This window comes from Thermobia domestica, chromosome 7 (assembly GCF_964235325.1).
Source record: "Thermobia domestica chromosome 7, izTheDome1.hap1.1, whole genome shotgun sequence".
Classification (NCBI taxonomy): domain Eukaryota; kingdom Metazoa; phylum Arthropoda; class Insecta; order Zygentoma; family Lepismatidae; genus Thermobia; species Thermobia domestica.
In genome coordinates this window covers 29,874,498-29,901,185 of record NC_137460.1, presented here as the reverse complement: position 1 = coordinate 29,901,185, position 26,688 = coordinate 29,874,498, and the positions used below count along the sequence as shown (strand labels likewise).

At 37.4% G+C, this 26,688-nt stretch overlaps 1 protein-coding gene across 2 annotated transcripts in view; it reads left to right on the top strand.

Moving 5' to 3' along the window:
- The first annotated feature begins 502 nt into the window (after positions 1 to 502).
- LOC145689963 (uncharacterized) overlaps positions 503 to 26,688 on the top strand; it is a 149,260-nt gene continuing 123,074 nt past the window's right edge. Inside the window, exons 1-2 of one of the 2 annotated variants that reach the window (XR_014132130.1) lie at positions 503 to 694; positions 21,092 to 21,768. The gene's annotated coding sequence lies outside the window, so the exon portion shown is untranslated. The remainder of the gene's footprint in view (positions 695 to 21,091; positions 21,769 to 26,688) is intronic. The other variant, XM_081764352.1, reaches the window with a different exon arrangement.

Genomic DNA, 26,688 nt, shown 5'->3' with positions numbered 1-26,688 from the left:
CTCCGAAAGGAAGCATTTGTCCACCCACGTTGGTCTATACTTTTTGTCTTATCTTGGTATCAGGAATCATCTCCCAAACGTGGCCGATATTGTTTCGAAACGCCCTGTATATATTTATAAATGAACTTGGAGCAAAATGATTTTGTCATATTGAATATGGTACTGGACTGACGTTTTTGGTATGCAGTCCCCGCCTCTAGTGAATCCAGAAAGGGTGTTTGGAGCTATGTATCGCTTCCTAGATGATTTATGTAAGCTTGAAATACAGAATTAAAATAATGAATGAAATTAAAATTAAGTACTGCAATATTTTTTTTTATATAACTCTATTAAAAAGCAGTTTTTGCCTCCACCGCTCTCCCCGTGGAACCGCCAGCGGATCTAGCAAATGGAAGGAAAGTCTGTTTATATCGTTCGGAATGCCTCCCTATTACTAAGATAAACATATCTTAATAGTAGGTCTTCTAGCATGGGCTGAGGATAGCAACATTGGTAACGAAGATACTGAAATCTGCTGAGCGAGCACGGAAGCATCCTCCTCTTCCTGTTCCTTTGTATAGCATCTCAGCAAGTTCTTAGCAGCATGTGACGTTTTATTCATTGCTAAACAAGGTTATAGTTTGACTTTTTGTTAATGAATACTAATCTAAAAGATCTTCTTCATCTTCACAGGAAAGGAATCAAAAACAAATAGGTAAGTATATTTATTTTTTAAGTATCTGACAAGGAAACATATTATTTTCTTTTAGTTACAATTCTTTGGGTTTTTGAATTCCTTGTGTACATTGTCCTCACTCGTAATAGATTTTATTCTCATACACAAGGAACAGAAGTGAGTACACGTAAATAGAAAGTATTAGAGTAACTTAGGTAAAGATGACCCACTTTTTCATTATTACCCATTTTTCACTCCTGCAATTGAGGTGAGGTTGTTGAATTTATGATCAATTAGAAGAGTCATGCCTTGTTTGTAATATCTCGAAAGATAATCTTATTTCAGTAAATTTAAGACCTTAAAACAAACCATTTAAAAAACCTTCAAGTGTGGCATCTTCGGCATGCATGTGGGGGAAAGATGCTCCAGTTTCACAATTTTTCAAAATTTGTTCAGAAACATCAGAGAAACAGCCAGGCAACTATGCTTTTGTGCCTCTAATATTACTAACTTTAATTTCTACTAACTATATATCTAATTATAAAGAAAATTTTCAACAATATGACAAGTATTCTCCACGTATATTTTCTAAATACGTTTGTAAACAGTGGATAAATATATAAAAGGAAAAAATAACTGTGTTCCTTACGTATTATTATCGTTTGTTCATTTTATTCAAACTTGGATTCTTGCAATCAAAATTAATGCAGTGACATGCAGTGAACCTACAGTTTAAATCCAAACCACTGTAATCGTTCAAATTTTCCAAGACGTTCACACCGGGAATTGAACCTGAGACTTCGTGCACCAAAGGAACACGTACTACCAACTAGACCAGAGGTGAGGACGACTTTCTTTTAATATGTGAAAACCTGCTCCCTGAAAAAGTAATGCCTCCCCTTGTAACAACTTGCTAGCTATAACCCTGGTACACCTATGATGATATCTGATTTATCAGTGGAAATGCTCTTCATTTTGCAATGAAGGGATATTTGATTCACCCAGAGATTTACATGTTCAAAATAATTCAACCAGATAACGGAAGTTGTGACAAATCAAGTGTGTTGCAGGACCCCTCGCCCAAGGATTTTTTTTTCAGTATTTTGAACAACCCTCATACATATTCAGCTCGTATAAACGGCGTAAAGCTCAATCTATGCACATTCTTTTGATTCAGCTTGCTAGCCAACTAGTGTCATATACATTATGTGAAGTTCATTCAATCCAATATTGATCACGTAAGGAGTGAAAAGAAAAAAGTGTATAAATGTATAAATAGAATATTACATCATTGAAAGCATCAACCCAGCCAGGAGACCAAGCCCTTGCTCCAAACGGAAATTTCTTGTTTGCTTCTGAGCGAACAATTAGAGTTTCATATTCAAACCAAACATGCTGGCGCGGTGGCTCAGTGGTAGAGCGTTCACCTTCGGTGCTTGGGGTCCCTGGTTCGATCCCAGGTCGCGCCGTGTGAACTTTGTAGTGGACAAGCACCGTGCTCATGGGTTTTCTTGGGGTTCTCCCGTATCCTCCCACTTTCTTTATTCCACCATTTCACTCATCTCTCATCATCACCGTCTCCTTTAGCCTAACCGACATAACCGTGGGACGTAAAACTTAAAGATTTCATTTCATTTTTTTCAAACCAAACATGTTTAAAACATAACGAACGTACAAATCCTTCTAAAACGTCATAAACTATTTGTCTCGAACAGAAATCTTAAACATTTAATGTTATAAAGTGGGGCATCTTTGCTTCGATTTGACTGAGGCAACTTTCCCAATTTTGAAGCAAAGATGCCCCAGTCGATCACTTGACATACTCATGGATGCAAAAACACAATAAAGCACATTAGTGTTTGTAAAAGACTAAAGTTCTTAAGCAATTATGTTTTATTCATGTACTTCTATATAACTACCGCCAAGAGCATTACTACGTTTCACTTTTGAAAATTATAGACACTGAAATATGAGTAACTTAGTTTTGTGAACAGGCCTGAACAAAAGCAGCTTCTTTCTCCGATGCAACTTCAACATATATTTACTTAAGACTGTGTACCCTTTCACGCGTATGGCAAGTCCTCTGACCACGAGTCACAGACCTTGAACAATTCGAGCAGAGGTGTCTTCACTCAATGGGGCATCTAGGCATCTATATCCAAGATACTATAACTAAAGTCAGGGAACTGTGGAGCGTGGGGGCTTCTCAGTTGTGGCAAGTGGCCTGCCATTAATGGCGGAATACGTGATTATATATATATATATATATATATATATATATATATATATATATATATATATATATATATATATATATATATATATATAATGAGATTATAGTTATGACTAGGCTTCGGATTTTTAGGTCGCAAAAAATTCAAATTAGGATTTTATAAAGTGCATTTTAGGATTTTATAGGTTTTTAAAAACACCGTTTAGGATTTTTAGCGTTATATTACTGAAAACAAAATACACCGTATTACTACACTTTAAACACTTTGTTAGCTATTTCATACTTAAATGGTAACCTTAATTTAGTAAGCTTTATGTTAACCAGTTTTTGGCGTAATAATAATAATAAAACTCTTCTTATCTTGGACTTTTTTTTTGATAGCTGAAATATAGTTTAACATATGTATGGCCTGTCGTGCTATTGTAGTAGTAGTAGTAGTTTTTTTGTCAGTTTTCTTATATTTGAAATTTTATACAACACCACAAATATCACTTCACTTTTCTAACGATACACTGAGGAAATACGAATGTTCAAATATTGTTTTTCCGGCACTTTTCATGTTTTCTATAGCGCAAAAAGGGGTCACTTCACTCTCTGTAATGGCACTGAACAACCAAATATTTGGCAAGATTTTCTGTTGTGAACTTTTTCCTGTCGTCTGACAAAATTCTCTTGAATGCAGAAAAATTGTGTTCCACATCACACGACGTAAGAGGCGCATATTTCATACTGGCTAATTCCTCGGGATTCCATAGCAAATTTTCTTGGACATTGTCTCCACGAAGAATTTGGCCCACTAGTTGTATCTGTGTGAAATCAGGACTGCGTTTCAAAACCGCCTCCAATTTCGCAATTTTTGTTCCAACTTCCCCAGGTACTTTTTTCTCTTTCACTTCTTGAAGAATTTGAAGAGCTTCTGTTAGTGAAAGAGACTTCTTCTCCAATTCAGTGATGGCTTGAGGCAGATGAGAAAGTTGGCTTTAATGTAACTTACAAGTAGTTGTTGTACAGCAAATTGTGACTTCAGTGCTTTTTTTGCAGACGTGATTGAAGCGGCTTCAATTTCGTCGAGCGAATCGATGACCTGAACAATGCTTTCAAAATTATCTGCATAGTACAGTGCTGCTGAGAGCCACGTTCCCCAACGGGACACAACGGGCTGTGGTGGCAGTGGTGTGTTTGGAAGCATATCCTTGAACGTAGCCACTCTGTTAGGAGCTTTCAAGAAAACCTTCTTTACAGATGAAATTATGTCGTTGACGATTGATTACGTGTTTGAAAGTATTTTTCAAGTTAAAAATAACTATAAAGAATCATTTAGGACGTTATAGGTTCTAAAACCTAATTTAGGATTTTTTAGGTCCTAACCCCCCAATTAGGACATTTTAGGTCCTATAAAACTAATATAGTTCTACTTATAGCAACTTGAAATGTAAAGAAAACACGAATTTTTTGCATTCACTGTACAGGAATAAAATAGGTTCGAACCTAAGAATCCGGAGCCCAGTTATGACATATTGTTATTAATACTCGCATAGTGATTTATGTACTACCATGAGCAAAATAAATGACGCGTCTCTTTATTTTGAAGGTTTTTGAAAATATCTCCGTTTTCTTTATATGTTCGAAATCTCGGAAGGTTTTCCCAGCAGGACAGATTAATAACAAACCCGTTTTTAATATTTGTGTTAGATATTAGCTTAAAATAAAGAAATTAGAAGCAAAAAACATTAAATCGACAGAAATCTCGAGAATTACCAACTCTGCTAAACTGGGAAATTTTCAAGAACACGAGGGAATTCTGCAGTTCAACACGAAGCAGCGACATCTATGTCAGTGGGAGAAGCGTGGATTAGATCTACAAACGAAAATTTTAACGAAATATTTCTAGTATGTTTTATTGTATGCATTATCAGCGAACTCCAAATATATGAATCTATGCTAAGTATTAACGTATAGATAGTGCAAATAGTGGAAATTACCTATGGAAAAAGACGAATTGTTAGCCCAATCGTAATGAAAAATCGTCTTTACTGTAGAACAGGTTCAGCTTACGTAAGAAAGCAAATAGCTCAGTTAGATAAAGCAACGAGTTTGTATACCGAAGGTAGACGGTTCGAATCCCGTGAAGGACTGTTGTCATTTTTATCACTAAGGTTATTTTATTTATTTTTTATTTGGGAAAGAATCAAATTGTAACATATCTGTAAAACTCATGACGATACCAAAAAAAATAAATAAATAAATAAATAAATAAAATAAAAGAGAGAGAGAGAGAGAAAATATCGTCGCATTTGCATTAGTGTCTCTAATTTTTGTTTGCAAACACATTCGTAATTATTTCCCCTGTGCTCACTGATGCATAACGAATGTTTTCCAGTAAATGTTAATTCTAATTTGGAGAATTTTATAGTTTCACAATTTCTCACTACATAGTCTTCTATCTACGTGTTTGGATATTTTGATAACAGATTTCCCTATTAAATGTTTCATTTTCTCTATAAATATTTCTCTTAAATTGAAATTGTTTTGAATTTACTACATAAGCAAAGTTGCCCGAAGGAGGAGAGCTCAAGTAATAGATATTCTACGTAAAAGCAACCTATTGTAGAGTAGGAAAAGTGTCTAAAGATTACAAAAGACTTTATATTTTGTCAGAAACAAGGCAGTATATACACAACATTGCTTTCGTTAACAAGTGTTTCACCCTTGAGTCGCTTATAAAATTAGGCAGAATAACTTTTGCCGATCATTGTTCTAGAGGGATTTGTCCAGGATGGTTTGATGTCGAGCTAATAATGATGAGTATGTTTATTTACATCACTGTTAAAGAAATAGCAAACTTTCTGAAAGGAACTTACTTAGGAAACAGATCTTCCTTCTACTTAGCCAGAGCCCACTCTGAAAAATTGCATCTGGCGTTCTGAGTGAAAGTTCTGTGGGACTATTAGAAAAATATATTCCCGTTTCCACGCTGATGGTAGAATTTCTTAAACCGTTATTGAATTACGTTCGAAGGGTACGCGTAAATAGCGCCCCCGCAACAATGTGGCGTGGGGACCGCACAAGCTGCAAGGCCAAAAAGTATACAGAAAGTACGCAGGGGCGGAGCAGGCCAAATTTTCACACGGGCAAAGTGACTTTTTGGCGCCCTTCCCCTAGTAGTAGCCTATATTTTACATTTTATCATAGTGTTTTTAATAGTTTAAACCAGGAGTGTCATTTCAGATTTTGCTTTGGGGGGGGACAAGACCTCTTGATATAAGTAAAATTTCGCGTTTTTCACTGATTTACTACTATTCTAATGATAAAATCTATATACATCTCAAACTCAGGGGGGGCAAATGCCCTTCCCTGCCCTCCCTAAATGACGCCCCTGTTTTAAACTCATTTTCGAAAAGAAATCCTTACCTAGGAAAACTGCACAAAGAATATGGCCCGCTATAAACAATACCAACTCCACCCCCCCTGGTCTAGTGGCTAGCACGCCTGCCTTCTGTGGTACCGGGTCCAATTCCCGGTGGATTACTGTTGAACGATAAAAGTGGTTCGGATTCCACTATAATTAGTATCCACATCTCCCTTGCCCATTAAGGCATAACCGTGGAACGCTAAACTCAAACAAACAATACTTAATTCCCGGCACTCTTTATTCTACATGCCATCTCTCAATTTTTCGATACAGCCGCCTTAGTACTATGAAACTCTCTTCTTCCATAGTGAAATGGAAAAAGATCATATAATTGCCACTACTTTACAAGAATATAAACCAAAAACGTCAGTAGAAAGCACATTATAAAATTTACTTTTTGAGGCTCGTTTTGGTGCCCCTCTTTCTCTGGCGCCCCGGGCAGTCGCCCGGCCCTTAGTCCGCCCGTGAAAGTACGGACGCATAACTAAGGACTGCGGAGGAGAGGTTAACCTTCATGTTATGCCACTGGTTTGACGTGTTTGAAATGTTCAGTAAGTGATCGGTTAGTGAAATAATTTCGACAGTTACTGATGTTTAAAGTTTAGCTAAGACAAAGCTACCTAATCAAATACATTTGATATCGGGATGTCACAATTTGATTTTTCCTCACATAAAAAACATAAAAACAATAGTAATAAAAACCCTTACTCGTACTGGGCTCCTAACTAACTAACAATCTAATTCTTACAGACTAGTTGCTCTGACCAACTGAGTTTCGATTTCTTACGCGAAAGAAGTCTGTTATATTAAGAGGCATGCTTTTCATTATCAAAACTGTTCGAAGTAATACGAACATGGCTTAAGAACAGAGACGGAACTGAATTACCACTCGATTGACCTTGAGGGCAAATCACCAAAGCGTAAGTTCAGCATGCATCTCTCTGGAGTTGTGTTCAGTATTCATATCTGCCAGTCATGCTTGTTCGTAGGAGTAATATGTTACAAACCTGACCTTTCGATACAGCACAATAGCAAAAGAATAAAAGGGAAGAATTCTTGCCCTTGTGAACGTTGGATACCACCATGTGCAATAAAACTGTCGCGTCTCCTTGAAGTGATATTTTATCGAAAATAACTCGTTTTCCTTTATATAGTCTATCCGAAGTTTTTGAGGGTTTCAAAATGAGGAAATGTTACTGACAAACAAGGACGCATTTAGGGGTGGGTCCAGGGGGTCCGGACCCCCTCTGAAACCCCAACTTTTCTGTAAATTTAGCCTAATTTTGGGGATTATCTTTTAAAATTTTATTATAATTTATCCTAATATTGAAGTCGGACCCCTCCCGAAATAAATTACTGCATACGTGTCTCTGACAATTTTCAATATATTCGTTAAATAATAAAGTAAAATAACTAAATTAGGAGCAAAAAGCTTTAATAATAATAATAATAATAATAATAATAATAATAATAATAATAATAATAATAATAATAATAATAATAATAATAATAATAATAATAATTGAAACGAGCTTAACGAGTTTCAACCGTACGACTCAACCAACGTTTGGGTGCCTGTTCGTTCGTCTGCTCCTCTCATAAAAGACATTTCATTTTAATGAAACTAGTAAGTGCCTTCTTTTAGCTCTGCGGAGTAACTATTGCTTGGAATATGAATCTGCAAAACATAAGAGGTAAAATTAACCAAATGGTGCAAGTTTCCACTTATATATATAAAACAATTTTGCAATATCAACTACGTGAATCTTGTCCCATAAAGAAGCCGGAACCCCTACACCGAAGAGCCCTCCGAGATTTGATCATTGTCCACACGGACTGAAATTGTCATTTGAAGCCAAGACTTTAATATGAAGCCAATAATTTCTTTAAAATAGACGGAAAATTCGGAAGTTATAAGCATTTTCATATTTTTGCCTTTTCCCATAAGGGAGCCGTAGCCCCCTGTACTGAAGAGCCACCCCCCCGGAGATTTGATCATTGTCCACTCGGACTGAATTTGTCATTTGGAACCAACACTTTAATACGAAGCAAAATATTTCTTTAAAATAGACGAAAAATTCGAAAGTTATAAACATGTTAATAATTTTGCCTTTTCTCATAAGGGGGCCGTATTAGCCTACACTGAAGAGCCCCACGAGATTTGATCATTGACCACTTGGACTGAAATTCTCATTTGAAACCAAAACTTTAATATGAAGCCAAAAATTAAACTTTTACATCAATTTAAACTGACTGGATTCCGGTTCCCCCCACTATTGTTTAGTTTAGTTAAGTGGTAATTTGTGACAGCTTCACATCATCAAAAGAATGTTTCACTTCCCCTCCCCTCCCCCAGGAGTTCGTGCCGGATCCACCACTGGAATCAATAGATACTCTTCCTATTCTTTTTGTCACCCTTGATTGTGTAGGGGCTCCCTCGTACAAATAAAGAAGCGGTAATATTACAATCAAGGGGCGCTATATATTAGGTATTTTTTTAGTTACCTACCCCTAACCGCACAGGGCCATCTTTCGTAGAATAAAAAATATTACGTGATATTCCAATCATGAAAGGGGAGAGGATGCTGTAAATATATTTCTTATTCATTTTGTCTGTCCTGCTTATCAAAAATTACTTTCTGTTGGAAGGGTACTGAAATGAGAAGGGCAAAATAAAAAGTCGTACCCCCTCCTACATGGTTGCTCAAATAAGTACTAAAGAAAGCATTTTAAACTAAGATATTTAAGATTTAAACTAGGAAACTAAGATATCCTTACATTATGTAAGGATGGCATATTCAGGATTATTATTATTATTATTATTATTATTATTATTATTATTATTATTATTATTATTATTATTATTATTATTATTATTATTATTATTATTATTATTATTTGAATGTTTTTGGAGCACCGAAATTTTGTGAGACGAACAATGATATGTAGAGGTTTAAGATGGGTGGTCATAGAGGAGGAAAAACAGGATTTTTCTCTGTCTGACTCTCTAACGTAAAGATTATGTGCTGAAGGTAAGAAGCATCATCATTCTACAATAGGTTGCTTTTACGTAGAATATCAATTACTTGAGTTCTCCTCCTTGGGTCTACTTACCTTATGTAGTAAATTCAAAACAATTTCAATTCAATACAAATACATTGTAAAACTTTTCCGTAATTAAACATCTAGGGAATATTAAACATTTAATAGGGACATCTGTTATCAAAATATCCAAACACGTAGATAGAAGACTGTCTAGTGAGAAATATTGTGAAACTTTATAAAATTCTCCAAATTAGAATTAACATTTACTGGGAAACATTCGTTATGCGCCAGCGAGGATATGGTGAGCAGTGAGCACAGGGGAAATAATTACGAAACTGTTTGCAAACAAAATTAGGGACGCTAATGCAAGTGCGACAACGGCATTTTTTCTTTTTTTGGTATCGTCATGAGTTTTACACATACGTTACAATTTGATTCTTTCCCACATAAGAAAATAAATAAAATAACCGTAGTGTAGTGATAAAAATGACAAAGGCATTTCCATGGGATCGAACCCGCTACCTTCAGCATACAGACTAGTTGCTTTAACTAACTGAGCTATTTGCTTTTTACGTGAACTGAGCCTGTTCCGGTAAAGACGATATTTCATTACGATCGTCCTACCAATTCGTCCTTTTCCATAGATAATTTCCACTATTTGCTCTATCTTTATGTTAATACTTAGCATATATTCATATATTTGGAGTTTGCAGATAATGCATATAATAAGACATACTAGAAATATTCGTTAAAAGTTTAGTTTGTAGATTTAATCCACATTTCTCTCAATGACATAGATGTCGCTGCTTCGTGTTGAAATGCAGAATTCCCTCGTGTTCTTGAAAATTTCCCACTTTAGCAGAGTTGGTAATTCTCGAGATTTCTGTCGATTTAATGTTTTTTGCTTCTAATTTCTTTATTTTAAGCTAATATCTAACACAAATATTAAAAACGGGTTTGTTATTAACCTGTCCTGCTGGGGAAACCTTCCGAAATTTCGAACATATAAAGAAAACGGAGATATTTTCAAAAAACTTCAAAATAAAGAGACGCGTCATTTATTTTGCTCATGGTGGTACAGTGGCCACAAATATTTTGACCAAAGAGAGTAAGTGTAGAGGGTGTTTCAAAACAACACCGACAACGTTTGGGAGGTGATTCCTGACACCAAGATAAGAGAAAAAAACATAGACCAACCTGGGTGCACAAATGCTTCCTTTCGGAGTTATAGGCTGCGGAAAATATGAAAGAATGAACTTTAAAGGTCGATAGCTCCAATAGTATAGGACGTACCGTTGTCGGGTCAAGACTTCAGTTTTAAACTATCACGTGGCCTATCTACAAATCCATGTTTCAGAATCCTAAGATACTCACGCAACAATTTTTATGCAGGGAGCTTGGCTACGGGCATATAATTTGAAGTACTCATCAACTACCTCTATAAAAAGTGTTGTCGAAGCACCGCATGATTCTGATACATGGATATTTGGATAAGTCATATACTTGTTCCTAAGTGAAGTCTTGACCCGACTACCGTAGGTTCCATAGTTTTGGAGCTGTAGGCCTTTAAAGTTCATTTTTTCGTGTTTTCGGCAGCCTATAACTCCGAGAGAAAGCATTTTTGCACCCAGGTTGGTCTATGCTTCTTGTCTATGGTTTGGTGTCAGGAATCACCTAACAGGCGTTGTCGATGTTGTTTTGAAACACCCTGTATAAACATAGCTCATGCATTATGTCTTGTTAGAGGGGGGCTTTACTGTTAGTGGTTATGCAGTTGCATTGGAATAGAAGCGACATACATCACCATAGGACAAAAACGGTAGCATAACACTAACAGCTGAACTATAGTGGCCAGCGTCACGGATTGAGTGGGTCATTCGGTCGTTGGACAAGTGATTCAGCGGGTCGTGGATCAACATGACTTGACCCACTTCGACGCACCACCTACTCTCTCTCTCTCCATCTCTCGCCCACAGGCGATGTGAAGTTGAGTTGATTTTGAGTTTAGTATCCCTTTCAGCAGCGAGGCTATATGACACGGGAACAGACGTGGAACAGACTCGCTGCAGACTCGTGCGGGCGTCTCAGCCCAACCACTTCACATAGACATAGAAAACAGCTCATTTTATTTTCAGTTGCAGTTGAATGAAGATGGAAATTGAAAGAAGAAAACGTGCTGTTTTTGTACACTTAGCCAGTAAAATCCTAAGGAAGAAACAGAGATGATACTGGATTCATCCGTACGTAAGCTCACGGCTGCTTAAAGGTGAATTCTCTTCCATGTTTATCGATTTGCGCAATGACAAAGAAAAGTTCTTTAATTATTTTTGCATGAGCATCACTTTATTTGATGAACTCTTATCGAAAATAAGTGATAAAATTAAAGCAGAAGATACTTTCATGAGACTTGCGATACCACCAACTGAAATGTTGGCTGTTACATTAATGAGTTGATTTTGAGTTTAACGTCCCGTTCAGCAGCGATGCTATATGAGACGTGGACCTACTAATTAACGTGGAATCCGAACCACATGAGCTCCCGACGGGAATCAAACCCGTCCCTCCCACGCCAAAGGCGCGTACGCTAACCGCTTAGCCACGGATGAGCTCTGGCTGTTACATTAAGGTAAGTTAATTATGTTAACTAATTATCGTTTGTAAGAGCACAGAAAGTTAAACATTCAGAGGCCTATTCATAGACATTTTTAGATGTTATTAGCGGCCACTGGCGTAGTTTAACAATTGCGTAACTAATTTTGATTTTTTGACATAGTTGGTGACTTTAAATTAAAAATGAAACATTTATTTGAGACTTCCCTAATATCCCGCTCAAGAGGGGGTGTTTCAATAATAGTAAAATTTCCCTTTATTTATTCACAAATTACCGAATGTGAGGATTCGCTTCAGTTTGAGATGTAAAATTCGGCATGTAAACTCATAATAAAAATAATGGAGCACAGGTTTCAGCGTCTTTGAAAATTTTCTCTTGAAGGGGAGATGGGGGATTTCTATAGTAGTGGGGTCCGGTGGCTCAGTGATAGAGTGTTCACCTCTGGTTCGATCCCAGCTTGCGTCAAGTGGGCTTTGTGATGCAAGAAGCACCGTGTGCGTGAGTTTTCTCGGGGTTCTCCCGATTCCTCCCACTTTATTCATTCCACCATTTCATTCATTTACCATTATCATCATTATTTTCTTTAGCCTGCCTAGTATACGCGTGCGACGTAAAACTCAAGGATTTCATTTCATTTCTATAGTAGTGACATTTCGCGTTATATATTGAGAAAGTGTTCAATATGAGGACTCGCTTAGATTGGAGATGTGAAATTCTTAATGTAAACTCTTATATAAAAATAATGGATTTAGTGTTTCCGAATAATCCATTTCTAAGGTGAGAAAAAGGAAACATTTCTATTATTGTGACATTTAACGATAGAAGGTTTTGAGGAAATCCCCAGGAGCGTCATTTCAGATTTTGCTAGTGTTGCCACGAGACGAGACATTTCTCGTGTCTCGTCTCGTCTCGTAAACGAGACGAGACACGAGACACGAGACGGGACAGGACCCTTTTACACGAGACACGAGACGAGACAGACTACTTGTCCCGTCTTGAAAACGAGACGAGACACGAGACGAGACGGGACGTCTCGTGAAATGTCTCGTCTCGTCTCGTGTCTCGAAAATGAAAACGCTGGCGAGAATGGTCAAGATTGAAATTGCCAGTGGTCATATAGATTGCAAAAGGAAAATCCCCTTTGTGAGAAAACATGTTAAAAAGCCTTCATAGAAAAGTGTCCTCTGTCTATTCAATGAAACAATCGTGATACATGAGCTTCCAGGAATATCATCCTTAATGTCTTGTCCCCAATTCCCCTTGCTGTAAACTGACGAATTCTCATTTTTTTGTTTCTGGCTGGAATGATGACATACAAAATCAAAGACAGGGAAGATTTTTACAAGGTCAAGAAACCGGACTACCACCACCATATGTCCTATTTGAAAATTGGGTAAGGTCTACACTCATTACAGGCTGTAGTTGAAAGTTCTGGCTGAGATGGCGGACGATAACAGGACTACACTTGTGTTTATTCTCTGGTGGCGGTATTCTTTTTGCTATATGAACCAAAACGGCAATTGAAGTATGTCATCTTACAACTAAAATTTTGTCTTCTCTCTCTCTCTCTCTCTCTCTCTCTGACACACACACACACACATACACATAAAAACACACTTTTACCATTTTACCAATCGCTCGCTTATTATACAGCAGTCATGTTGTAAAATTCACCTCTTCGTTTGGAAGGCGGGCGAAGAACAAAGAAAGCACGACGAACCCTTCAAATTGTTTGCTTTCAGCAAATTTATGATACTAACAATAACACTTTAGGTGAAGAGGTTTTACAGGGGGACCCTCGTTTTGTTACGCGGAAATGTTTGATCTGGCCAGAGTGCGAAATTGCCCTCTGCTTCCATGTTGAGAGGAGAGGAATACTTACCTTTCCAAGTGAATAATATTCATTGGGACCTGAATTATCTTCAGAAATGGTTTCTCACAGGCATATAAAACCTCTGGAACTTGATAAGTTTAAAGAACATTTGGTATAATATTCATGGAACTCCGTTGAAAGCAGAAAATATCATAAGAATGATCAAAATTCGAACATTGAAGAACATAATTAACAGAAAAGAAATAGGATACCCGAACCATATTTTTAAACCTGCTATAAAATGTATATCCTATATTTTTACTAATTCCTTACTCCCATGAAAGTATCCTGGGAAGGATATTCTCCCCAATTTTATCAGACTGAAATCCTTTTATCCCGTACGATTTCCCCCCTGACACAATACCAAAAAACAAATGCTGTTAAATCCATACACATGACCCTTCTGGGACTCAACCCGGGGCCTTCAAGCCATGGTCTATCGCCGCAGACCGCTCGGCTTGGTATGAAGATGTACGTTGTATGATTGCGAATAGATCACGGCAATATAAGAAACTTTAATCCAAAATGGCCACCCAAAAATCAACTTTTTTTTAGACACTAGCTAATCTGGGTGTACTGTCATGAGTTTTTTTTACACAAACGGGGCAACCACCACATAGTAGCACACACCCCGCGGTTATGGGAACAGATTTGAACCATGGAGGTGAAGACTGGCCCCAAGCATTCTTTCGTCCGATGTGTCGTTCAGCTCCCATTACTATGGAACTTTATCTAGAGCTTACTGTGCAGTAACATATAAAATTTCAACCAAATACTTTCCATTACTCAATAAAATTATTTGGTTCCGAGCTTTTTTTTAAAAAAAAAAAAAATAATAGCAACAAATCTAAACATGCTAAAATGGAAAGTAGTTTTTGGATTGTTATGGGTTAACACTGTGAAACCTAAATGCTGGAATATATGAAATCAAAGTGTACATACATATATCTATCTCTCTATATATCTTTCCATCTCTCTCTCTCTCTCTCTCTATATATATATATATATATATATATATATATATATATATATATATATATATATATATACAGACACTATAAAGCAAGTGGGCTGATAGTATACGATAGTGTCGGGGATGGTGACACCTTTACATCGAACTTTGCTTGTCGTGTAAACATTATTTGGCATTAGTGTCTTCATCTTCGATGTACCTATGAGCAATTTGCTGTATATTCATGTATTGAAACTGGTGAAACAAATTTCAATGTTTCAGAATGTAAATTAAAAAAAGCCAGGGGTCGAGAAGCCTCAGACAACTAACAGCAGAGATATATTATCTTGTAAACTATTTGTACTTGCCTTGTGAGCTTATTTGAATTAATTTTTAAGACCTTTAGGCAACGGATGATGATGGGAAAATTAGTGGAATGAAGAAAGTGTTAGGATACTAGACAACTTCGAGAAAACACACACATTCGAAAAATGAAATGAAATGAAATCTTTGAATTTTACGTCCCACGTTTATGCCGGTTAGGCTAAAAGAGACAGTGATGAGTAATGAATGAAATGGTGGAATGAAGAAAGTGTGAGGAAACGGGAGAACCCCGAGAAAACACACGCACACGGTGTTTGTCCACCACAAAGTTCACTTGGCGGGGCTGGGATCGAACCCGAGACCCCAAGCACCAGAGGTGAACGCTCTACCACTGAGCCACCGCGGTCCCCACACACATTCAATGTTTGTCCATCACAAAGCTCACATGGCACTACCCGAGATCGAACCGACTACCACATACACTAGAGGTGAAGGCTTCACGGTGTAGCTACCGTGACATTTCTTGTCTTGTGTGTTCTGGGTAATACTTGTAACTTAGTTGTATCTTGATTAGCATGGTGCAGCCTGCTACATTTTACTTTCGTTCCCATGGTATGCTGCTATATTTTTTACGAGACAAGACGAGAGAAAACGAGACAAACGAGACGAGACGAGACGGGACAGAACCTCTCGAGACGGGACGAGCCCATTTTTTCGAGACGAGACACGAGGCGAGACGAGACAGCCTGAAGTCTCGTCTCGTCTCGTGTCAACACTAGATTTTGCTTAGGGGGGGCAAAACCCCTTGATAAAAGTAAAATTTCGCGTATTTCATTGATTTACTACTATTTTATTGATAAAATCTATAGAAATCTCAAACTCAGGGAGCAATTGCCCCTCCCTGCCCTCCCTAAATGACACCCCTGGAAATCCCCAATACGTGTAGCACACCACAAGGAGACAATGCAGCAAACGGAAGCAGAAACATATGGGCTGATTATTTTGTAAGCGACATAGGTAGAGTTCCATGGCAAGATAACTTTATTTAAGTTGTTCTTTATGTAAGAAAACATTCAGTTGTTATCTCTAGAATAGCAACGACGTGCACAATATTATCAACTGTACGAGAAACAAAAATATTTCTGTTACATCTCGAGCATGCTTCTTATTTTTTTAACCACATGAGTACCCTGATGTTCAACAATTTTCGTGTTAACTCTATTGATTTTTTTTTAAATTAGTACCGTACATTAATAAATAAAGACAACAATTGTCAGCCGAAAAACGATGTTTTTTTTTCTTTCTTTCTGTTTTGCTATTATGTTGATGGTTGTTTTGGACTTCAGCGTCCCTTTTGAGCACAGAGGCTATATAATACGTGACCTCGACCTGAAGTATAATGCAACGTACGTTATAAACAGTCGGTTCATTCCGGAGTGAGTGATAAAAAATCTCATCAAAGAAACTGCATTAAGAATAAAGGCTTGTTCTCCAAACGTATTTGTTGTCTACTGTTATCACAAAAAAATGTATTCATAGCCTCGCTGCTGGAAAGGGACGCTAAACGAAAATCAAATGTAAATACTACATGAATATTAGATTTTTACATTGACAAGTAATAATAATACATACCAATGCTGTTTTTCTTCTTCTTCAGTTTTTTCATTAAATTTCTCACTAAGGTTTAACACACCTTATTCCAGGCATTCCGTTTTTTATTTCTATCTCTATACATTTTGCACTTTAAATTCCATATCTCGTGATATTTTTGTATTTCGTTAATGAATAGTTCATTCAGTTCTTCGCTTTCCATTTCTGCGGGCGCGGGAAAGTCTGCACGTGTGGCTTGACCCATTGCCAGCAATGGTTTTCCGACCCGATACATCTGTGCGGACTCGCTGCAAGCCAGCAGTCCCCACCACTCAATTTTTGCCCCCTGCGGGTCCGCAGCAGAGTCGTGCGGGAAAGTCTGCACGTGTGGCATGAATGATAAGAACCAATGTATTTCCGGCTCGCGCGAGTCCGCAACAGAGTTTTCTGTTGCGGGCCCACAACAGACTTTTCTGCACGTCTGAACCGAGACTAATCCAGCCCTGTCTGAAAGTGGCACATGTCAGGTGGACACTTTGATCACATCAATCTAATGTTTAACAACAGACATCTCTTTAATTTATTCTGCCTATGTTTTTACTTCTTCCATATAGATCTAAATACTTTCAGCATTGATCCATTTATTTCGGCCTCTAAATCGAGTTTTCGCATTTTCTACGGAATGAACAGTCCCAACACATCATACTGAGTTAAGTGATAGTTAGGGTTTGGCTACACTGTGTGTAGTTCTCCAGATATAAGGAGTAGGAGAAATTTTTCGACGGAAATATATACGTATTGAATCTTTTGATCCAATAATAATAGTAATAAGCTATCACATGTCTTTCCCTCTGCTCAAGTAGCTAGCACACGCCTCTTTGATGGACGGGGTCCGTTCTTCGATTTCCAGTTAGAGCTCACCTGGTTTGGTTTTCATATTAAGCGGTACTGTTACGTCTCATATGGTCCTGGTGTTAACAAGGATCATGAAACTAATTTTAAAAATTCTCAGATATTTTTAAAGTGTCGTAGATTGGGGAGGAAGAACAAATGACTATTAACGACATTCCGGTTAAAAGCAATACTCTTGTAAAAATACACATAACAAAGCATACAATTCTGATTATTTCTGAAGAGAGACATTGAAAATACAAATCAACAGGTATTTAAAAATATCAGGAAGTGCTATCGTTACAGAAGTATGAGTTCATACATAGGCTACAAAGATAACAGAATTTACTTTATAATTTCTCAGAGAGCAGAGCATGAGCACCGGGAGGGCAAACATACTCTGGTTCAACAGGGTTCCCTCGTGACTATATAGTTGACAGAGGAGACTCGGGGTCGATTCCCGAAGGAACCCTATGTGGTTCGGATCCCACACTAAGCTATACTCGTAGATCCACGTTTCACATAGCCTCTGTGCTGAAAGGGGCATTAAATTTCAAGATAATTGATTGTCTAGAAGAGTGGGTAGATGTAAAGCATAAAAATTATTCATGTATCTTAACCAAAACTTTCGAATCTATTTAAATACCAAATGTGAGACATGTCGTCAGCGACGCAACTAGGCTAGTTGTCTCCCAAGACAAGAAGTCGCATTAGGGCTAACCCCCCCTCCCCCCGACCAACCAAACCAAAACACTTCCTGATTACGCCTGATATTGGCATCACACAGTAATTCTCCTATTCCATTTTTTTCTTCAAATGGTAAAGCTTGATTTCAAAAATTCCAGTACATAATTTAATTTTTGGTACAAGATAAAACACCAAACTAATTAGTATTTGATTACCAAATAATCTGAGAGTAGTATGCTTGATCTATTATTATAATATTATGATAATAACCAGGGGCGTCATTTAGGGAGGGCAGGAGGGGGAAATTGCCCCCCCTCCCAAGAGTTTGATGAATACATATACTTTAATCGATTGTCTACTAATATACTAGTACAAAATGTCAACGTCTTATGTCGGTGGTGCTCTTGCCCCCCCCCCAAGGGAAGTCTGAAATGACGCCCCTGATAATAACTGCAAATCACAATGTTTTTGGAATTATATCGGCATATGCATATGTGTAGAATGAATCAACAGTCTGTTGTTTTAGAATAGAATATTTAATTATGGCAAACAGCCAAGCTGTTGTCTCGAGTATTATACTAGCATATTTCTTCGCAAATGTCTTAAATTGATGTAAGTTAAATAAAAACAAAAAGCTGGAAATAAAATTTAACTTTGCGGGCTCTTTTGGCTGCAAATATTTTTACAATGTTTTCAAAAGATAGCTTTGAAACTAACTTATGCTATATGGATATGACTCTAAGGTTGGTGAGTTATGTTGTTCTGTTAAGTTTCTGAGGCAATCTTTTATGATCTTTAGTTTGCTAAAACTCATTTTCCTGGCATGTAGCCAGGATTTCGTAAAGGGTGGGGTGGGGGTTCCGTGACATGAAATACTGTGGTCATCACACCAGGGGCTCGATCATTCTAAACTATTTTACTGGCAACATACTATATTGGTTCGTTTAGCTACCATTTCATAATGGGGGGGGGGGGCGAGGAATAACATGCAATACTGTGGTTATGACACCAGAGGTTGATCAATGTAAACTATTTTGCTGCCAACATATATTGGTTTGTTAGGACAATGAAATGAGGGTATGTTAGTATTTATTTTAATAACAAGTTATGAAGAAATCTCGAGTAAAAGAATATAAAAAAAATATTGAAAAAGATTTTACAATATGTATGTTCCTTCCTCTGTTCATTCAAATAGAACAATTTGCCTTTCATTATGACCTCAACTATTATAGAAGATTTGAATCAACTATTATATCCAATAATGTCTTGTAAAATATTTTACAATATCTGCGTTCCTTTCTCTATTGAATCAAATGTTAACAGAACTTCCTTTCCACATAACTGTCTGTTTTCATTACACAGAAAAATTCGTTGTCCGGACAGCGGTATATTGTACAAATATACGGAATCCCCTTGCTTACTACAGAAATCAGTACGGAACATACGTTATACATATGCTACGTACGCACTGCCCTTAGATGTTACATCATGCTGTTGCAGGATGTCTGATATGTAAGAATCTTCCTTGTATTACATACATATATGTATGTTACCTTCATCAGCTATATGTTATATACATCCATTTGTATGTGAGATCCTGACCGCCTATATGTTTCATACGGAAAGTACGTACGGATAGAACACTTATACGGAAAGTATTATAAAACTTGCGTTTTCAATTATACGTATGCTGTAAGTTAAGTCCAAAAACTACAGGATTTACAAATGTAACATACAACTTTACGTACGCCACATACATTTTTTCTAGATGTATTCCGTCAACTACTGTCTGTTGCAAAGGACAAGTTAAAGAAGCAGTAGAACACTGTTTCTGAAATTACATGTTTGATACTGCAGAGAAGCGATGACGAAAAATTATGATTAAAAAAGTCTACACTGTTACAGAATGCTACTATGGTTTCAAAACCTTGAAATTTCTCTGACTAGTAGCAGAAATTCTGAGAATTCCGTAACTTTTCTAGAAATTCCAAATTCCCTGACTTTTCCAAAATATCCCTCTCATTCGCCACCATAAATATATTGCAAGTAATACTCGCGGTGGCTCAGTGGTAGAGCGTTCACCTCCTGTGCTTGGGGTCCCTGGTTTGATACCAGCTCGCGCCGTGTGGACTTGTGGTGGACAAACACCATGCTCGTAAGTTTTCTCGTGGTTCTTCCGTTTCCACCCACTTTCTTCATTTCACCATTTTACTCATCTGTCATCATCACTGTCTCTTTAGCCTAAACCGGCATAATCGTGGGACGTAAAACTTTCATTTCGTAAAGATTTCATTTCGTTTCGTTTTGCAAGTAATACAAATCTCTTCATAAGAAAGAGTAAGGAAAAGTTTGCTGTAGCTTTTTTTTTTTTTTTTTTTAAACTCTGACTCTTCTTTTTCTCGTTTCTTTTTGTTTATTCTTCCTTAATACCTGTATTTTTCATTTCTGGTTTCGAAGGAGGTGCGGAACCCTCTCCTCTATTACGTGCCTGCTCATAGTGAAAATAAATATTTGCCACGTTTTGACCCCCCCTCCCGCCCCAATTCGGCGCTCGGGCAAAAGCCCCGTTTGCCACTCCTTTTTACGTCATTGCATGTCGTGGATAGAAAGTACAAAATTATATTACATGTCATTTGATCATTAATCTATAGTGAACGAATTAAGAAAAATTACCCTACATTCCTTTGTCACATTATTAATTGGTTTGGTAAATTATATTACATGTTATTTGATCATTAATCTGTAGTAAACGAATTAAGAGAAATTACCCTACATTCCTTTGTCACATTATTAATTGATTTTATCTTTTGTATTTTAGGGAACTCTAATAAATAACGTAATGATTGCTGGAGAAACTAATAAACACGGACCTCATCAGTTTTCTCAAATTAATGAATTGAACAGTGTTTCTATCATTAAAACTGAGAATGAATTTGACGATAATAATATTTTCAAAGACAACTGTGCACTAAGTAGCAAAGCTGCAGAACATTCTAATAAAAACTACAGTAACTTTCATGTATCCAAAAGGACAGAATCTATAAATACAAATGAAAGGTATTATGTCTTTCGATTAGGCAATGAAGTGAATGTCTTGGAACAGAAAAGGTTAAAGTATAACCTAAGAAGCGCTAAACAGAATCCAATGTTTAATGAGAATATCAACAGCCAACCAACTGAGAATGACAAAGCTATCTTTGCTGAAGGATATCACGTAGCAAGATATAAGTTTGGCACAGATATATTGGAATTGAAGTGTGTGAACTATAATTTAAGAGGCAGCAGAAGAACCTTAGCAAAAGGTGATGTTGAACAGAATGCAACAGATCTTTCCCTTGAAGACCGGTTAGAAACAAAGCCAATAGTGGTGGACTTAGTGCCTCGTATTAAGATTGAAGATCAAGATTAAAGATGTACAGTATAAAATTTTGTTCAGAAAACATGCTTAGAGTGTAAAGAGATTGATTTTCAAGCAAATGAGGAACTTGTATCAAGGTAGGTCACAACATGTATTTTTTTTTCTTTTTCTATAAGATATATTCCCATCTGAGCCAAAACCGATTGACATGAAGTTTCCACAATTCTGGTAATTACGTATATTTGAGAAAACGTACATGGAAAGTAAACTTGTTAATGACCCTACATTTTCAAACATGTTAATCTCCAGTTTCCTCAAGATTCAGTAAATGTTCTTACTATAGTTTTATTAAGAAATCTCAAAGTTAGTGTTCATAGGATATTTCTTTTTTCTTCTTCTTCTTTGCTTAAATCCCAAGGCTCATCATCTTTCAGAGATTGTTTCAGATTTTCTTGCTCTCGACAAACGAATGTAATTTAACAGAAAAAGCGATTTTAGACTTGTCTTTACAAATTGTGCTGTGTTTTACATCTTCAGTGTTTTCTATGCATTGTAGACACATTAGGTGCCATCCTAATATTAAATCGGTGTCTCGGCAGTACATCACACTAGACACCAAACGAGGAACTAGCTGAATTCTTAAGTTACACAACCATTTGTATGGACCAGAAAATGTTATATTGGTGAGGTGTCGAACCAGATTGTGGTCCTTTAGTGTATCTTTTGCCAGAGACTACATTCCAGCAGGTTAATGAACACTCTCGTATTGTACACACTGTCGAATACTTATTGGCTGGACACAGTGTTCTTCTGCTTTGTTGGCCAGAGCGTTAATTGGATTTCTCGCCTATTGCTCATATCTTATCAATGCACTCCTCTTACACCTGTGAACTCCATCAGGTACACTTGATGAGCTGTGGTATCGTGTCGAAGATAGTTTTTCCTTACTTCAGCATAATATCCAAGGGTGCATCCCCTCGATGGATCACTGCGTTGCAGGCGTTTTGTCCACCATGCTTCTCTGTCGTGACGTTATCAGGCGTCATAGAGAATAATCAGTTTAATTATTTTCACCATCAGGTCTTTGCCTGATAACTTTGACGCTGCTATCTTGTCCCCCTTCTTGGTGTTGCATTTTTAATAGCCAACAGTGTATATTTTGTGACTTAATACTCAGGGCGTTCGGTGAGTGGGTCAAGGTAGACCCGAGGCCCTGCACTCGAGAGGTTTTGTATCACAGGAAGAAAGAGGTAGTATATTCGTGAAAAGTAACAAATTTTCTAGTTCATTCTTAGGATTTGGAATATTTGAAGATGATGAACCGTCATTTTGAAAGATGTTTCTATGATGGATAATTTTGTTGCTGAAGTTTAGCTTTTATTTTCAGCAGCGAGGCTATATAAAAAGTGAAAATACAGTTTAACTTCAAATCCGTACAACAATAAAGCGTTAAATGTCAAAATTCCCTCACCGAGAATTGAAACGATACCGCGCACACAAAATGCTAGACACTAGAACTGCTGGGAGGAGCATGTACACAGACTCAGTTCAATATTCGGCCACTCATATTATTGTCGTGTATGTCGAAGAGCGCATTAATATAAGTACATACGAATTAGTGAGTGATGACACGAAACAACTATCATGTCTCGTGTACCATTTCATAATGTGTAAAAGTTTTAAATGTAAACTATGACTAACTAACTGCTATGTTTCTATAAACTGCCTTCATATCTTGCCACTTTAATATTCGGCCACGAAAGTGACTTGATGGTCTTATTTCTGTGTCTCCGGTTTACAGAACAATAGGATTGGAGGAAGGAACATCGTATAGGGCTATAAAACTCATTTTTCGTCTTCGGGTTAGAGAGTGTGAATGGGTATCGGCTTTGCAGTGTAACACTTCCAAAGCGGCGAAAAAGTTGTAACACAACGTTTGAGAGCACCAGCTGGTCATTTCTCGTCAGAAAAGGGAGACTCCAATAGGTATATTGCTCGTCTCTTGAATATACCACGAAGTAGAGTTGGTGACATCGTACGACGTTACAAGAACGAAAATAGGATAGAATCCGTGAATCAGAGAGGTTGTTCTAGCAAGCTAAATGAACGAGACAAGACGTGTAATTGACAGACTTATGATTGAAGAAAAATCCTAAACTAAGTGCACCGAAGATTTCAGTGGAATTGTTGCAAGAGTGTGAAAAGAATGTACACCCGAAGACTGTTCGGAAAGTACTGACAAACAAAAGGTGTAACGGAAGGGTAGAAAAAAAACAATAAGAAACGGCTTAGGTTTGTTAAAAATCTATGTGCAGAAGAAGTCAAAATAGTAGAAAGACGTTGTTTTTGTTGACGAGAGCAAATTCAGTAGGGCTATTTTAAAGTCAGATGGCAGGGTTCTAGTGTGAAGCAAGGCAAATGAAGAACTAAGGAAATTGAATTTATAAGTAACAGTGAAACATGGTGGAGGTAACATAATGGTTTGCGGGTGCATATCTACTGGTGGTGTGGGCGAACTAAAGTTTATAAATGATACAATGGCAAAAGAACAATACCTGAACACAGGGGTGTAGCCAAGGGGGGGCCCATCGGGGCCGGGCCCCCCAAATGGTTTCCTGGCCCCCCAAATGACCAGCTTTTAAAACATCATAGTAAAATTATTTCGCTTAATTCATTTAAAAGTAAAAAAAAAGTTTATTGACAATTAATAATTTATGGTAAAATAGTATGGAGAAATATTGTTTTTCCATACCGATCGAAAAATCGTATAGTATCTCTTCCTTATACCGATCGAAAAATAGGATACTTTTTTGTGACAGCAGATTACACAATTTACTGCGATTTATATTTGACAGTTTGAAGACAAACGTTTTAACAAGGTACTACAAATACAGCCATAAAACAAAGGTACTAAACTGATTTGTAAATACAGTATATTTTATATGCTTTAACAAGTGTTTTAAAAGACATAGAGAATGAAAAATTTGGTGAGAAACAATGCTTTTATTCAATTTGGATTTTACTCACTCTCTTTTATTTCTACTCAGTGTAATAAAACAATTATGTTTCTTTTAGTCACGAATAATAAATAAATAATTTTGTCAGAAAACCATAAAGAAATTTCAAAGAAAATCAATCTTGTGTAGATAGGTTCTGTATACAAGGTCTTAAATTTAAATATAAAGGTAACCAAGAAAAGTTTTCACCCACCACCATCGAACATCGATATGTCACCTAACCTGGAAGATCTAAAATAGTCCCCATCAACATCGACGACCTTCTGAAAACGTTCTGGAAGCCATGCAATCCATCGCGGTAGAACTTGGTGGGACGTGAAACGAAGAAAGTATCAGGTGCATTTTGGACTTTTACTGAGGATTTGAACTGGCGTCCTCTAAGGTGATTGTCCAAAGAATGAAACAGGTGATAATCGGACGGTGCAATACCTGGGGAATTTAGTGGTTGCAATATTGTTTCCCATCCAAGGCGGAAAATGGTGTCCTGAGTCATCCTATCCACGTGGGACTTAGCGTTGTCCCGTAAACGAGGACCCATTTGCAATTCAGAAGTGATGGCTCCAGAGTTTTGAGTTTTTGTTGAGCACAGCTCAACTGCTGACAGTACACAGTTGCATTGATACTCTGACCAGCTGGTAGAAGTTCCTGATGCACGATGCACCAAACACACAGAAGGACCTTCTTCTTGTGTAGTGCTTGTTTCTGCTGTTTTGAAATCGGTTTATGGGATGCTAACCAATGATGACGGCGCCGTGGAGCTTTGTATAGGACACACTTTTATCACATGTCAACGCCCTATCCAGAAAAGGCTCCGAAACAGTAAATAAACACAGGCGACTGCCGCGTTGCCTTCTGGCCCGGAGTCAGAATATGAGAGACCCATCGACCCAACTTGTAGTGCTTCACAAGTTGATGGATGTGCTGCCGAATGGTTTCACCACATACTGAATTGTAGTCCCAGTCCCTCTTTGTACATGTGTTGGTCTTCTGGCACGTGGTGTTTTCGGGTGTTTCGTCATCGTTCTTAAACTTGTTAAACCATCGCTGCAATATTCGCGTCGTCACGACACCCTCAGGACACCATCTTCTGTCCCGCTACAGCGGCGTTTGACCTCCATTTGAACTCGTTCAGCATACATGCTCTTATGACGCTCTGTGGATGTCCATGTTCCCTCTGTCTTTACGCAAGTTCACGGTGTGTCTGAATTGCCACAACCAGATAGTATGTTGGACATACCCACACCAACAACTGACGTTCGCCTTATCTCCACTCGCATTCAACTCACAGTGTGAGGTCCAATTGAACACAGACCTCCACGAAAAGGGACAGAACTTTCTTGGTTACCTTTATAATTATGCACAAAAGTATAACGTTTGGTCCCGGGCAGTAGTTCTTGACTAAGCAGAATAAAAACTATATTCAATATAATTTATGGATAATAATAATAATAATAATAATAATAATAATAATAATAATAATAATAATAATAATAATAATAATAATAATAATAATAATAGAAGAAGAAGAAGAAGAAGAAGAAGCTAAAATAGGAAACCAAAATTTTCCTTTCTTTCAAGCCTCAAAAACACTAGCAGCAAAACATTTTTTTTTTTGGGCTTTGTACATTGTAGCTGGCCCCCCCTCACAAACGACGGCCCCCCCTACACAAACCTGTTGGCTACACCCCTGCCTGAACATTCTAAAACAGACTTTACACAAGCTTCAATCCGCGAGATTTTAAATTTTTATGCAGACAACGACCCAAAAGAAGGCGTATATTGTGAGTGAATGGCTTCTCTATAACTGACCCAAAGTTATCGAAACCCTCACAATATACCTAAACCCCGCCACAAACTCCGGACCTCAATTCCATTGAAAATATGCGGAATGAACTCGAACCTAGAGTCCGAAAAGTTACGGTAACATCAAACGAGGAACTGAAAGGAAAGTTAACACAAAAATGGGCCCATATTGCACCTGAATATACCGCAAAAATAACTGGAAATATGCAAAATCGCTTGGAGGAGGTAACACGCAAT